The 15,825-nt window shown below is 40.3% G+C and overlaps 1 long non-coding RNA gene across 1 annotated transcript; it reads right to left on the reverse strand.

The window, feature by feature from the left end:
* Positions 1–315: 315 nt before the first annotated feature.
* Positions 316–3,026, reverse strand: LOC127115422 (uncharacterized). The gene is made up of 3 exons (XR_007800723.1): positions 2,350–3,026; positions 1,709–1,956; positions 316–411 (listed from the first exon to the last, which is right to left on the reverse strand). It is a non-coding gene; the product is annotated as an uncharacterized LOC127115422 (long non-coding RNA).
* Positions 3,027–15,825: the final 12,799 nt, after the last annotated feature.

Below are 15,825 nucleotides of genomic sequence, written 5' to 3' on the forward strand. Positions count from 1 at the left end.
ATAAACCGCCATAATTTTCAAATTAATTTCAAAATGATCTCTTTGAAATATGCTAAAATGAATTTAGTTTTTTTGTCACAATTTAACACTAATACTAAAAGTAAATTAAAATATATAATAAATTTACATTTATTCATTCTTGTAACAAAATTAAAGAACATATATTACATAACTTTAAATATTTTCTATAAGGTATCATAAACTTCTTCTAAAATATTAAAATACAAAAATGACCAACATTTTTTGTGTCTGTTATCTTAAGCTATTCTCAAAATAAACAAGTTTTAGAACATAAAAGTGTCATAAAAATCATATGTCAGTTTAGGATTTTGATGATTTTCTTTACGTGTGTTGCTTGCATCTGATGATCTTTTTATGAAGTGATGAAATTGCACTTCCTTCTTCAGAAACCTACGAAAAATGAAAAACAGAACGATTAATATATAACAACTAATCACTATGGAATAATGGGCTATATAAGGAATAGTAGGTGAAATTGGAAAAACAGTAGGTTCTATATCACGAGGTTGTTCATGATGTTTCTCTAGTTGATCAAAAAGGAAAACAAAGGGAATATTTCTCGAATGCATATCTAACATTATAACGCCACCTCGAAATGCCCGGTATGGCAAAATTTTAACTCTCTGCCGTGGATTGTCATCTACCAACAAAAAAACCTATAATTAGCAAAGGTGTTACCTACTCTATAATTAAAATCCGCATGTGTTATTTTTCAATCATATAGCTTAAAAATAACGAGTAAACAAACAACCATGTCAGACCTTGAATAATATATAGTTGCAATACAATTATATAATTTTATAGCTGAATAATAACGAGCAATGCGGTGTTACTTTAGTGTGTCTCAATCTTTACTATATAAATCTATTTATGTTATTACTTCATAAGTGCACAACTGATAAGTAGGTCTATTTCTATTCTAAGCAGGTTAACAAGCATTGTGAGTAAACTTCCCAACCAAAGCATTTTATCAGCTTTTTCACAACCTCAAATAATGAAAGTTTTATAAAGGAGTAACATCAATTTATAGGCAAAAAGTTCTAACTTTCAGTAAATGTCACCATTATTGACAGAAATTCTAAACCATATCGAATTGAGTGATGTTACCATCAATGAGGCAATTTAATATTATCTAGAGACCGCTACATTACACTTAAAAGATGGTTGAATATAATTACATATATGGGTGTCTGGTAGATGTGAAACACCAATCCCCGTCAAATATTAGACACGCCTTCCATTTAAAGTGTGAGTACTATATAATAATATTAACTAGATAGAGACCCGCACGATGCGCGGGGCTGAGATGAATTTTCGATGTAGTATTATAAAATGTAGATTTTGATTTTGTTTATTATGAAAAAATTGTAATTGAGACGATAATATAAAGATGATAAAAAGAGATAGTAAAAGTTTAAATGAAAAGAAATATGGTTGAATCATAGACTAATAACATATCATGCTAAAATGAAGTTAAGACTATTCTTCTAATTTAAACTAGGGGAACAAATCTTGATTAGCCAGTAATTTAATGTAGCCACATGAGCAGTTTCAATCATTCTAAGCTTACTCTATTTAGGTACCAAGCTTGAACCTGATGTGTACAATTCAGGTCTACTTTGTAAGATTAAAATTATTAATTATATGCAAGTACTAGTATAGTGATATGCTAGCAAATCAGACCTACCTGTGACCATGGGCCCATAATTCACTTTTTCCTTTTAAAGCTTCCTCCCCTAAGATGGAAGCAAAGTCAGTGCAATCTAAAATTAGCTTTCTGATGGTCCTACTTGAAAATAAGTTTTCAAAGACATGCTCCTTTTGTGAATCTTGTGACTTAGGCACTGCTGCAAGAGATGCTATTACTTTGTAGAGAGAATTAATCTTATCATCCAAATTTTGATGCTATATGCCTCCAAAACTCCTTGTTGCAACCTGTATGTGTCATTGATTTTATCAAAAAGGCAATGCTTAGTAACAAAATGAGTTAGTGAAATTTAAATATCAAAGTAGTCTTTATTACGACATATATGATCTCTTTGACATAATTTGGTCGTATTAGTTCTCCTACATTCTCAATGCATATATCAAGAAGAATCTGTATAGAAAATTACAATCAAACATTATTTTCAATACTACTTCACAATTCAGAAGTTATTGGCCTGGTCTCAAGCTTGTAAATGGTCAAAATCAATATAATTATTAAGTGACCAAAAAAAGGTTATGTAAACTACTTTTCCCATAAAAAAAAATATAAATATATACAATTCACAAAATGTTTTTATTCATTCTTAAAAAAAATAGCTAAATTTAAGGTACCAAACTCACAATTATTGGGTCGGTCAAGAGTGTCAAAACCTAGCCGAAACACAGGACCTTAGGTAGAATGATGAATACACCATCAGACTCGTTATCGTCAGATCAACCAGTCCACCTAGTCCCTTTGTCAACCACAGCCACATGTGTTGTTATATGCGTTTCTTTTGCCGTCACTATTAACGGAGCGTGAAGGTCAGCCTCCAGACCCCGAATGAGGTCGCCGCTGATCCCATCTGCCTGTCAGACACCACTCTTCCTGTTTCCATCTAGTTTGGTCAGTGGGCCTCACTCTCTCCAGTGTTTTCTTAGTGACAGAAGTAGCAAAATACCATATAGTTTAACCAAAATATTTAATACAAGTAAAACAACCAGTAGAAGAGATAACATATGTGTATTAGTATTTATAAAACAGACAACAAAATCAGAATATGAAATTGCGGACCACATCACTTGATGCGGCCGAAATATTGCGGTTGCGGACGGCACCGCAACGGCAACACAATTGCGGTGTGAAATGAAATCACATGGAATCGCCGCAATAAAACCACATCGTCGCCGCACCGGACTGCATCGCCGTCACACCAGACCGCATCATCACCGCACCGCTGCATCAGACCGCATCACTGCTCAAGTACTGAAGTGAATCATCCATCAATGGTTCTTTCAAGCTGAATCTTCTACAAAGGGGCAACAGTTCTGTGACAAATTTAAATTTAGTGAATACAAAACGAGTAAATTTATGAAATACTAAATTTAAGAAACTACAGATTCCAATTATCATATCATTCTACCAACCTTATAAAAATAATATCATTTTACCCCCAAGGAATGTAGTATATTTTTTCATATCTTCAAAAACTACTATATTGGATCATTAATACCCGCATAATCATTTTACCAGGAAAAAAAACATTATAATTTACAACTACCTTTTACCATAGAAATTAATATATATATATTTATGAACTATGAAACGAAACACGAAATCGTAAAAGTTAAAATTAACAAAAACAAAAAGCATTAAGATAGATAGAAGAATGAGAAGAGTAATTAATTAAAGAGGGAGAAGAGTAATTCAAAAGTCACGACATAAAAATGAAGCCATAAACAAATAAACCAACGAGAGTTTACAATTACCACATCATATTGACAATTGCAGTTCAAAAGTTTTATATGCCATTATAACCGCATCACAACGCATTATCATGCAACGCGACATAACTAAAATTTAAAACTTTTCATTGATGGAACATATAAAATTAAAATAGTATGTATTGACCTCAAGTATGTGGGAGTCGACTCAGATTTGCAAAAGTTTCGGTAGGAGTCGATCCAAAGGGTTCATATATCGACCTATCTGTGCTATGTGTCGACCTAAAAGCCTTGTGTGTCGACACATAGAAGACATCAACTTTGATTTTAAAATGCCTTTAGTGTATTTCGACCCATGACATGGATGTGTCGACTCATAGCCTTTTTTTTCACATACAACCATAACTTTGACTTGTAAAAATATTTTTAATCTGATTTTAAGTGTCCTAAGATGAAAATGCACATCTAGACATATAGAATAAGATCTAATGTATACAAATATTAAGTTTCCTAGTTTTGACATCATTCAAAACATTTATAAGAGGATAGCCCACTCACACGTCCTTCTATGGATAATTCTAATTCACATGACAATCCTCAAAATGAAATAGAACAACCAGTCAAATCGACGATTGAAAAGACATTTATAAGGTTTGAAATAGAACGCCTATTAGAACAACTGCTTATGTGGTATCGTCAACGCTGTCGCATCCGCGAAAAACAACCGGCGGGCTGAAACAAAAACAACACAAAGCCGCCACTGCGCGTTATTTATCCCAAGATAGGGAAAGGAAACGCTCAGAGAAACCTGGAAAAAGCATGGTCTCGCGACCAAAGAGAAAGGGTAAGGGAGTCAGTTACGCAAGGGGAAGGTATTAGCACCCCTCACGTCCGTCGTACTCGACGGGATCCACGTTCTAGAAGAAAGAATAGGTTGCTAAAACATCACACACACACACACCGAAGACAACACAGGTGGGGTTAAGGGGAAGAGAGCTCGATAGGACGTCGCATCCTATGCCTACGTATCTCGTCTGGAACGAGAATCAGAGCTGCCGTAGTTCGGCTCACGCACGCCAAACAAGCAAACAAACACACCGGCAAACATGGAGCCTGAATGCCAATCACTGGACTTACATCAGCATCCGAACCAAAACGCGCATAAAACGGCAAACGTGGAGCCCGACCGCCAATCACTGGACTTACGTCGGCATCCGAACCAAAATACACGCAAGAAGATAACAAGCAAACACACGCAAAAAAATAAAAAAGGTGCCCGGAGAGGTCTCGCACGACCTCCTGCCTACATACCTCGTCTGGAACGAGGATCAGGGCGATGTAGTTCCCCTGAAAGGGAAAGAAAGAACATGCAAACTAGTAGGGAGTCGGGAACTCGAGCCTACATGTCATCAAGCAAGCCAGAAGAGACGCTGAGACATCAGAAGAAACGGCACACACAGACTAACAGGGAGTCGGGAACTCGAGCCTGATAGCTGCCAAACAAAACACACGCAAAAAAGAAAAGGGTGCCCGGAGAGACCTCGCACGGTCTCCTGCCTACATACCTCGTCTGGAACGAGGATCAGGGCGATGTAGTTCCCCCGAAAGGGAAAGAAATTCTAGCCAGAAACCAAGGGGAGACACACTACCAGGGAGCTGTACTCGAGCCTAGTGTTGTCATGCATCATTGCCCTACGTTGCGGTTTCTACCTACTTGCACAACTGCAAGCTAATCCTATCCAGGAAGAAAGCAAGCATACAAGCATACAAGCATCAACAGATCAAACAAGCATTTCAAGCAAGTATTCACATAGCACACACTATAGCCAATCAAGTGGGCTCAAACAATGGGTTTGACTGCCGAAGCAAGTCATCTGTACATGGGTAGTATTCGCTCTTAACCTTGCCATTACGGGGCTAAGGTGAAGCAGATGAAAGGTGAGTGAAGATTAGACTTCACAGCTCTTATCCCTAACCAGGGAGAGCTTCAGACAAAGGAGCGTGGGTCCAGAATGGAGGGACCCTTCTACGCTCAAAGACTCTGACTCGATTGTGCAACAGCACAAGATCTTGGGTTTGTGTCCCAATGCATCAACACACAGCCGTGTGAGCAGAGGGACGACTCACAGAATAGTGGGGGATAGATTGCATATCCCTTTGATCCACCAATTGCCTCATAGAGGTCTTTACCTGCTTGGCACAAATGTAAACAACCACAAACATCGCCTCTTAAGGAGGACTTCAGACAGTTGCCTGGCCAAGTAACAGGCCAGGTCTTCCAGACTACATGGAGAATAGAAGTCCTACCTCAAGTGGTTTAAAAACCAAGCAGCAGCAAGCAAGTTCTTAAAGAACTGTAAGCGACTAAATGTACCTGAAATCAATCAAGTATCATCAGTACTCAGACAAACCAACAATAAACAGCAAATGTTAATCTATACAGACAACACAAGTTAATGCACACAAGTGCAAGCTATAAGCCCAAGCTCAAGCATCAATCCCTACAAAACAAAGTCATGTTAGTTTATAAACATCAACCAAACTCAATTCAAATTGACTTGAAGCAACCTCATTAAGCATTGTGCATTTCATCCTGAAAATCCACACCAAATGTGAGAAACTAGACCCCTAGGCCAAGCCTAGGGTCCAAAAGGGAGAAAAAAAATCTAAACAGCAAGCCAAACCAATCCAAAATCAACTTAAAACAATTCAAAAGCAAATGCAATTGGTCCCATGCTCATATCCTTTACCATATTCATTTCATGCACAATTTAGTACAAACTAGGTCAAATACAACACCAAATGACCAAACAGAACTATAGCCATTAAAAGCATACCAAAACAATTCCAAAAATCCTAAAATAATTCACACCTAAACAGGACATATTCAAGGTACAGCATGTCAATTTTCAGCTCAATTGGACAAAAGAAAGTAGGTCAATAAAAATCAAGAAATCCAGACACAATTATTCAAGCCAATTCATAGCATCAACACAAGCATTCACTTCAAAAATTCATAAAACAATGAAAACAACTAAGAAATGAATGGGACCAAAATCATGATGTCCTACAATGTGTCTATAATCAGCACACCAAATTTCACATTTATCCAAAACCATATGAGAATTTCACAAACAATATACAAACATGTATCACACAAGGTTGCACAATGGACCAACAGAGAAGAAAAATATCAATCAAATTGAAAATGCCATAGAAAAATCCAGAAAAATTCACATGTTATCTTGACACATCAATGATCATTCATGCAAAAACTTGGAGCAATCAAACAATCCTAGGTCATGCAAATAAATTCAGAAAGTTAACCTAGCTAGGTGTGACACAAATTGTCACACCTAGATTCAAAAAATCATATCTCAATCATCAGGTATCCAAAAATCACAAACTTTACATGGAAATCACCATCAACATGTCCAGAATAAGCACAAAAATTTTCATTCATTTCTTCAAAGATATGAGCATTTCATGAAGGTTTTGGTGAAACATGAAAAAATTATACACAAGTCAAAGATCAATAGGCCAGGTCAACATTTTTCCATGCACAACTTATGTAACCATGCCTATAAAAAACTAGAGAGAATTTGGGATCTATCAAAAAAAGTCTCACTATTTTTGGATTAATAATGAATTTTTTATGAATTTTATAAGTTAAATGAATTGTTGAAATAATTATTTAAGATGTTAATTTAATTAAAATGTTTTTATTAGGTCCAGTGGCATTTCTGTAAATCTCACAAGCCAAGGCAAAACGGTGCGCAGCACATTAATGCGCTGGCACCTTGTGGTTGGACGGATTCGCGCGGCAAACATGATTCGAAATTGGACTTGCGTTTCAGCGGATCAAACAAACTCTTTTCCAGAAATTCATCATCAACTTCATCCATTTTTCCAGAAAATTCATACAATCCAAGAACATCATATTTCAACAAAAATTAACATGCGTATAGTCATTGGAAAGGTCTGAACATGAGGATCACAAATATGCAACTAATTCATCCTAATTCTAACTACATCTCATGGATCGAGCATTTAAAGTTTCGCATTCAAATCTTAAAATCAACATATCTCTTCCTACAGTTTACTAAATCAAAAACTACCTACATCATGTTGATCTACATGGAACGCTCTACACAAAGCACATAACAATTGAAGGAATCGTGAAGGTCGAATTTATGTACCTTGAATGGAACAGTGGATGTTCTTGGAGCTTTGGCGCGTGTTTCTTCAAAACAGATGAAGATTGAAGTTCAGCAAGGTAATTGGAGAAGATAGATCAGCTCAAGAACGCTCCAGTTGTGAGAAATTGCAAAATGCCATTAATGCACCAAGGATGAACAGCCACGGATCCAATGTCCTTTTGATGCAAATTACCAAAATAGTTTGAGAGGAAGATGATTGGAGAAGGCAGCAAAAGGAACCACACGAATTGATGAAGAATTGAAGGAGTTTTGCTCAATTTTGTTCTTGAATGTTCTTGAGCTTTTGGAGAATTTGGAGGGAAAAGTTTGTTGAATTCTTGTGAAATGTGATTCTGATCCAAAGTTAGTTATGATTAGTGATATATACTCCAGCTCTAATCACCTCATTAATCACCAATTAGCCAAATGACATATGATTAGCAAAATGTGATTTTACTAAGCAAGGGCAAAAATGCCATTTCACAATGGGGCCCATGACAGCTGTATGACAGCTCACACATTCTCTAAATATCAGTTATGATGTGTTGCAACTTGTCCCATGGTCATTGGTTGTGTAATTTTGATTTTCACTATGTCATGGCAAATGGTATAATTTTCAAATGCAATTCACAAGTGACTTGACCAAATAATGAACCTCAACATGTTATGCCAGTTCAAACCATTTTCAATTTGCATTTGTGAGGTGTTGCAAAAATCCCCATTCCAAAATTCTCATTATTTCTCAAGTTGGACCATTTTGCCCCTGGATTTTTAACTGTACACTTGAAAATTGACTTTTTGCATTGACCATTTTTGATGAATTCCAATTATGCACCATGAAAGTACATGTCAAATGGAGTTTGCACATAAAAAGATCACTCAATTTGGACACTCCATGTGGAAGTTATGCCCCTCTGATTATGGGTCATTTTTGAAATTGAATGGACCATAACTTGCCAACCATACATGGGAATTTCAAGTTCTTGGACTTTTTGAAAAGGTGAGAACAAGATCTACCACTTTCATGTTGAACAAATTTTCATTTGAAGCTTCCTTGGACATGTAATTTTGAGGTCAAAAACTTTCCATTTTTGGAAACTTCCATTACAAGTCACTTTCTATTTTTGACAATTTTTGTCCTGACTTGATTTTCTCCATTCTTAAGCTTTGAAATGTCAAATAACACTTGTTCCAACATGAATGAAGTGTATCCAACTCATTTTCACCTCCAAATCCATTAAATCATGCACAGTTGACCACAGTTGACTTTTCAACTAATAGATGAATTTGGCAATGCATTGATCAATCTGAGCTCCAATCTTCTGATGAAATGGCCCAAGGGTGAAACCCTAGCCTCAATATGCACAATAAAATCCTGTGATGATCCCCATAGCCATCATAGACCCCATCTCCTAGCCATGCCCTGATTGGCCCAATGCAATTGATTAGAGTTGACCAGTGGTCAAAACCCTAATCTCAAGGAATGTGCTCCAACACTTGATGATGACAAACCATGATGATGATGATGAATCATTTCAATCAAGATGAAGACCAATCTCCTTGAGAACCACAAAGCCCTAATTTGGACCTCCACATCCTCAGATGATCAATGACCAGTCCCATGAAACCCTAGCTTGCACATGACCTCCTATCTTCTGATCAAGACTTGGGAGAATAGCTTGCACAATGTGACCACATGATATGCAATATGCAATGCCTAATGACCTAAAAAATGATATGTAATATGTTATGCTAGTCCCAAGAGAGGAGGGCAAATTTTGAGGTGTTACAGCTGCCCCTATTCAATCCACTGTGAACTTGTCGATATGAACAGCCTCGGCTTTCAGATGATCAGGATGAAGAGTGATTGAATACCAAGAACAGACGAACAATTTGCACTCTGATGGGAAAATAATCAACAACGCCTGTCAGAATCGGCAAAGTACAATCTCTGAAACAAAAATCCGTCTGGAACGGAGAAAAGTCGGTCTGAATACCGAAACAGCCGACCCGGATACCAAAATAAATGGCAACACAGGGATAACCATGGCCTGATCACCACATCCGCTGGGGATTATCATTTCTTTTTCTTTTCTTGAACCCCGGAATTTTCTTTTCTTGGTCTGAAAACCACTTCGGTCTGAATACCGCCTCGGTCTGAACACCGGAAAACTGGTCTGAACACCACTTCGGTCTGAATACCGGAAAATTGGCCTGAACGCCACCTCGGTCTGAATACCGCCTCGGTCTGAACACCGGAAGATTGGTCTGAATACCACAAGCTACATCGATCTAAACGTCGGAAGCTTCTTCGATCTGAAAATCGGAAACTTGGCCTGAACGCCACTTCGGTCCGGATACCGCCTTGGTCTGAATACCACCTCGGTCTGAATACTGGAAAATTGGCCTGAACGCCACCTCGGTCTGAATACCGCCTCGGTCTGAACACCGGAAGATTGGTCTGAATACCACAAGCTACATCGATCTAAACGTCGGAAGCTTCTTCGATCTGAAAATCGGAAACTTGGCCTGAACGCCACTTCGGTCCGGATACCGCCTTGGTCTGAATACCACCTCGGTCTGAATACCGCCTCGGTCTGAATGCCACCTCGGTCTGAATACCGCCTCGGTCTGAACACCGGAAGATTGGTCTGAATACCACAAGCTACATCGATCTAAACGTCGGAAGCTTCTTCGATTTGAAAATCGGAAACTTGGCCTGAACGCCACTTCGGTCTAAATACCGCCTCGGTCTGAATACCGGAAAAATTGATTATCGTTCCCGTCTCCGCTCGACAGAAACTTTGATACATCTGATTACAATGCCAAACTCGTCAGGATAACACCTTCATCTTCTGGCAAAACCGCCTCTCAAACAGTATCCACGGTCTGAGACTAGCTGATGCTTGCAATGATGCATGATTGATTTTTCTGCGTAATGCTCCACAATTATGGAAATGCTACGCGATTATTATTTTTCTATGCAATATGCCATGCTTATTTACATGATGCATGTATAAAAAAGCATCCCCCTCAAGGGACTCTTCTGAGGAGCACGAGACACTCTGCTGAGGAACTCGTCAATACTCCGATTCCACCCTGCTGGGGAATAATACTGCTGCTGGGAAAAGGTAACCCTTGCTGGGGAAACACCTCCTTTGCACCCAATCCGCTCGAGGAAATGCTGGGGATAGGAACCACCAACACTCTGTGGGGATACAACAATCTTTGACTTGCTGAGGATATAAATCTCGACTCTGCTTCGAGAAAACCTCACAGATACCTGACGACTTCACTGGGGAAATGCTCACAGATACTCTGCTGGGAAAACAGCCACCTCCAGGCCTGGCAACTGGGGAAACATTGATTTGACACCTGCTGGGGGATAACCATCCTGACCCTGCTAGGGAAAACGAATGCCACTCCGCTGGGGACAACCCATGCAATCCATAGGTAGAATCAACCCAGCTGGGGATGCAAATATCAGTCCGCTATGGAAACTCGTCCAATCCACTGGTAGGATGAACATTGCTGGAGATATATTTCATTGAAACCCGCTCCACTCGGGGATAGCAACCTTCTGGCCTGGCTGCTGAGGAAACACCGTTGTAAACCTACCGGGGATAACCATCCTGACTCGGCTAGGGAAGTCACAGACCTTGGATCTGCAGGGGAGCTAGTCCTATGATTCTGCTTGGGGACCTCGCTGGGGAAATGAGAAAAGTTGGCACAGAACACCCGTCGACTCGTCGAACCACGGTATCCACCTCCCAAACGCGTATCAGCTTTCCACTTTTGAGAACTCCCAGACTCGTCTGGACCTTTTCTGCTCCATCATCTTGTATTCCCAGTCGCTCCACGCTCGACGAGACGTACTCCTGGGAATTATATAGAAATTTCAATTTTCCGACTTTGAAGAGTCTTCTTGATTAATTTCAAGGGTCGTCGGACGTCCCTCGTCATTTATTCACCGTTTTCTAACCTGCTTGTCCCTGATCGGACTCTGCGGGGAATTACATACCTTCAAGTCTTCCGACTTTGAAGAGTCTTCTTGATTACCATCAAGGATCGTCGTACGTCTCAACGTCTTCATCCTTTCATACATTCGTCCCTGAGCGAACTCTCTGGGAATCTGTTACAAAGTTTCCACATCACAACCTGCAAGTGAGTGAAGAATATCTAACAGTACCTGCAAAACAGACCGTCAGATAAAACCGTGCCCCAGGCGTGTCAAGATTTCAACACTTGGGTCACTCAACCTTCCGAATAAGATTTCAAGCTTTCAATCTTATAAACATGCATTGGAAGGGAACCTGTACGTCTTAAAATGCAAAATTCTTTATCAAAAATATCTGGATGTTTTTGCAATCAAAGCGGTAATGAAAAACAAAAACAAAATTATTTGACTGAATATGCATTTTATTGATTGGAAAAGTGTGGCTCAAATTTGAGCAATACAAAAGGAAGCAATTCCTAAAAAGAGGTAATTGCGCACAAAAGGAAAAACCTATCATAATGGCAATGTGAAACCCGTGATCTCATCGAGTTCCAACTCGGTTACACCCCATATGTCCTCAGACTCTCCGTGCTTTCCGCCTTCTGAACAAGACGTTTCTGACTGATCCCTACCGGGTATTATCCATGATGCTTTAACCAAAGCACAAACGATCATGCTAGACGCAGTTATTCGTTTCAATCCCTCTTTTGCCTGGACCGCCCTTTCGGGTTTTCAGTCCACCGGGATACCCCTTTTTGCCCAAGTCGCCTTTTCAGGTTTTCGGCTTGCCGGGTGTACATTTTTCTTCATTTTATCCCTAATTTTTGCCCGAACCTTTTTTCTGTTTTTGGTTCGCCGGGATGCCCATTTTTGCCTGGACTATTTTGCTCTTTTCGTCCAGCGGGTCCTTTTATACGAAGTATTTTTTAACTGCGTCCGCATTCACAGGGGATGGAAAATCCTCACCATCCATGGTCGTTAACAACAAGGCTCCACCAGAGAAAACCTTCTTGACCACGAATGGACCTTCATAATTCGGTGTCCATTTGCCCCTTCGATCGTTCTGAGGAGGAAGGATCCTTTTCAGCACCATATCACCCACATGATATACCCGAGGTCGTACTTTCTTGTCAAAAGCACGCTTCATCCTTTGCTGGTACAACTGCCCATGACAGATGACTGCCAACCTTTTTTCCTCGATCAGGCTTAATTCTTCGTACCGGGTCCTTACCCATTCAGCCTCTTGCAATTTCACGTCCATCAGGACTCTCAAAGAGGGAATCTGAACCTCAACCGGTAGCACGGCTTCCATCCCCTATACCAATGAGAAAGGATTTTGCCCCAGTAGATGTACGCATCGACGTTTGATACCCATGCAATGCAAACGGCAACATCTCATGCCAGTCTTTGTAGGTTACCACCATTTTCTGCACAATCACACCGTCAGTGCATTCAAACGTTATCTGGGCAACAAAAGCTCATTCACCTTAACCTCCCCATCAGACATCAGAATCCGTTCGGATTCAGGGTCAGGCCCCTCCTCCGGGATCGGTTACTCTCAATCTTTCGATTGGAGCACCTCGAGATGTCCTCATCAGGGAACTCAAACTTCATCGGTTGATAATCCTCCACGGGTTGCTGGGCGATGTAATCAGACAACACCCTCCCCTTGATTGCCTTTTGAGAGGTATATCGAATATCGTATTCAATCAAAATCATTGGCCCTTTCGCAACCCGTCCGGTCATTGCTGGCTCTCAAACCCATACTTGATCGGATCCATCTTGGAAACCCACAAAGTGGTATGAATCAGCATACTGTCTCAGTCGGCGAGCAGCCTATGCCAAAGTACATCAAGTTTCCTCGAACAGTGAATGTATTGTTTCACAGTCGATAAACTTTTTGCTAAGGTAAATTGCATGCTCTTTTCGACAAGACTCGTCATGCTGACCCAATACACCTCATAGACCCCTCGAAGGCCGTCAAGTACAGATTAACAGTCTCTCTCCCCAGGAGATATCAGAATCAGAGGATCCTGCAACTTATTCTTTTATTTTTCAATGCCCCTTAGCAATCCTTATTTCACCTGACCGTTTGATCTCTTTTTTTTTCAACATCTTGAATATAGGTTCGCACGTGGCTGTTAGATGAGATGTGAACCATGACAGGTAGTTCAATCTATCTATGAAACCACGAACCTCTCCTTTATGTTCTCGGTTCAGGCATTTTTTTTTATTTTTTTTTTAGCAGGATCAACCTCGATTCCTCTCTTACAATGAACCCCAACAATTTACCGGACCGCACTCTGATAGTGCACTTGTTCGGATTCAACCTCAGTCTGAATTGTCTCAACCGGTCAAACAACTTGGCCAGATCTACCAAATGCCCCTCTTCTGTTTGGGACTTTGCTATCATGTCATCAACATAGCATTCAATTTCATGATGAATCATATCATGAAACAAAGTCACCATGGCCCTCTGATAAGTAGCATCGGCGTTCTTGAGACCGAATGGCATCACCTTGTAACAAAAGGTACCCCACGGTGTGATGAACGTTGTTTTCTCCATATCATCTGGCGACATTTTGATTTGATTATAGCCAGAAAAGCCATCCATGAAGGAAAACACCGAGAATTGAGCTGTATTATCTACCAACACATCGATGTGAGGTAACGGAAAATCATCCTTCGGACTAGCTCTGTTCAAATCCCGGTAGTCCACACACATTCTCACTTTCCCATCTTTCTTCGGGACCGGCACGATGTTCGCAACCCATGGCGGATAATTAGTGACAGCAAGGAAACCAGCATCCCACTGCTTCTGCACTTCTTCCTTGATTTTCATCGCCATGTCAGGTCGAGTTCTGCGCAATTTCTGCTTCACTGGAGGACAATCTGCTCTCAACGGTAGCTTGTGCACAACAATATCGGTATCCAACCCTGGCATATCTTGATAAGACCAGGCAAAGATGTCAACATATTCTTTCAACAATGCCACCATTCTGCTCTTGACACTTTCCTCCAAAGCAGCCCCAATTTTCACTTCTTTCTTGACCTCGCCGGTACCCAGATTCACGACCTCAATCGGCTCTTCATGCGGCTGAATCGCCTTCTCCTCTTGTTTCAACAACCTGGCTAATTCCCCTGGTAGTTCACAATTTTCTTTGTCTTCTTCTTCAGCAAGATAGATTGGATTGTCGAAGTCATACGAGGGTGTAACAGGATTGTTATCAATGAGATCCGGAGAAGAATCGCATCTGCATGAATGTTGATTCATGCATTGCTTTAGAACCGGTGTGAGACAAATTGAAAAAGAAAAATGAAAAACATTGCCATTTTTATTTGTTTTTATTTTTAAACTGCAAAAATAAATGAAAAACAGGGAACACCGTTTTTTGACTGAAAAACATCCTTTTATTAATGATGCAAAAATTTGCAAATTTAAACATGAGGTGGCCCTTACAATGGACCATTACGTGTCGGGCAACACGTATGGCTTTCATGCAAATAAAATGAAAACAAGAAAATATTACTCTTCAAGGAGAGTGACCCGGATGATCTTTTCAGCCTTCCAGTTCTGGATTCCCATCCCTGGTGCACACGGCTTTATCCATTGGTCCATGTCGCAGTCACTATCAGTATCTTCACCCATCATGCAGATGTGATCCGGATCCAGCATTCCGGCACTTGTAAAGGTTACTGACGTACGACGTCCTCTTCCCTGTCCTGAGCCTCGGCCCGGCTGATACCCCACTCCAAATCGGTCTTTCTTCGCGGGGACCTCCATCATTCTGCCCCAACCAGGAGCCTCTCCACTTTTTACCACCTCAGCGGCCTGTTTGTATGATGAAATGGACGGTTTCTCCTCTTCCTTAGCAAACAGAGCATCCTCCACCTTAACAGTTTCGAATGCCTGACTCGGCGTCTCCCAGATCTCACCGTCCATCTCAACATATTTAAATGAGGACAGGTGGCTGACAAAGATGTCTTCCTCTCCACAAACAGTGACGACTTGGCCTTCCCAGATATACTTCAACTTCTGGTGCAAAGTCGAGGTCACTGCCCCAGCAGCATGAATCCATGGACGACCCAACAGGCAACTGTATGTCGGCTGAATATCCATGACATAGAAAGTCGACTTGAACACCTCTGGCCCAATCTTCACCGGCAGCTCTACCTCTCCAAATACGGCCCGCTTTG

Source organism: Lathyrus oleraceus, chromosome 1 (assembly GCF_024323335.1).
Source record: "Lathyrus oleraceus cultivar Zhongwan6 chromosome 1, CAAS_Psat_ZW6_1.0, whole genome shotgun sequence".
Lineage (NCBI taxonomy): Eukaryota > Viridiplantae > Streptophyta > Magnoliopsida > Fabales > Fabaceae > Lathyrus > Lathyrus oleraceus.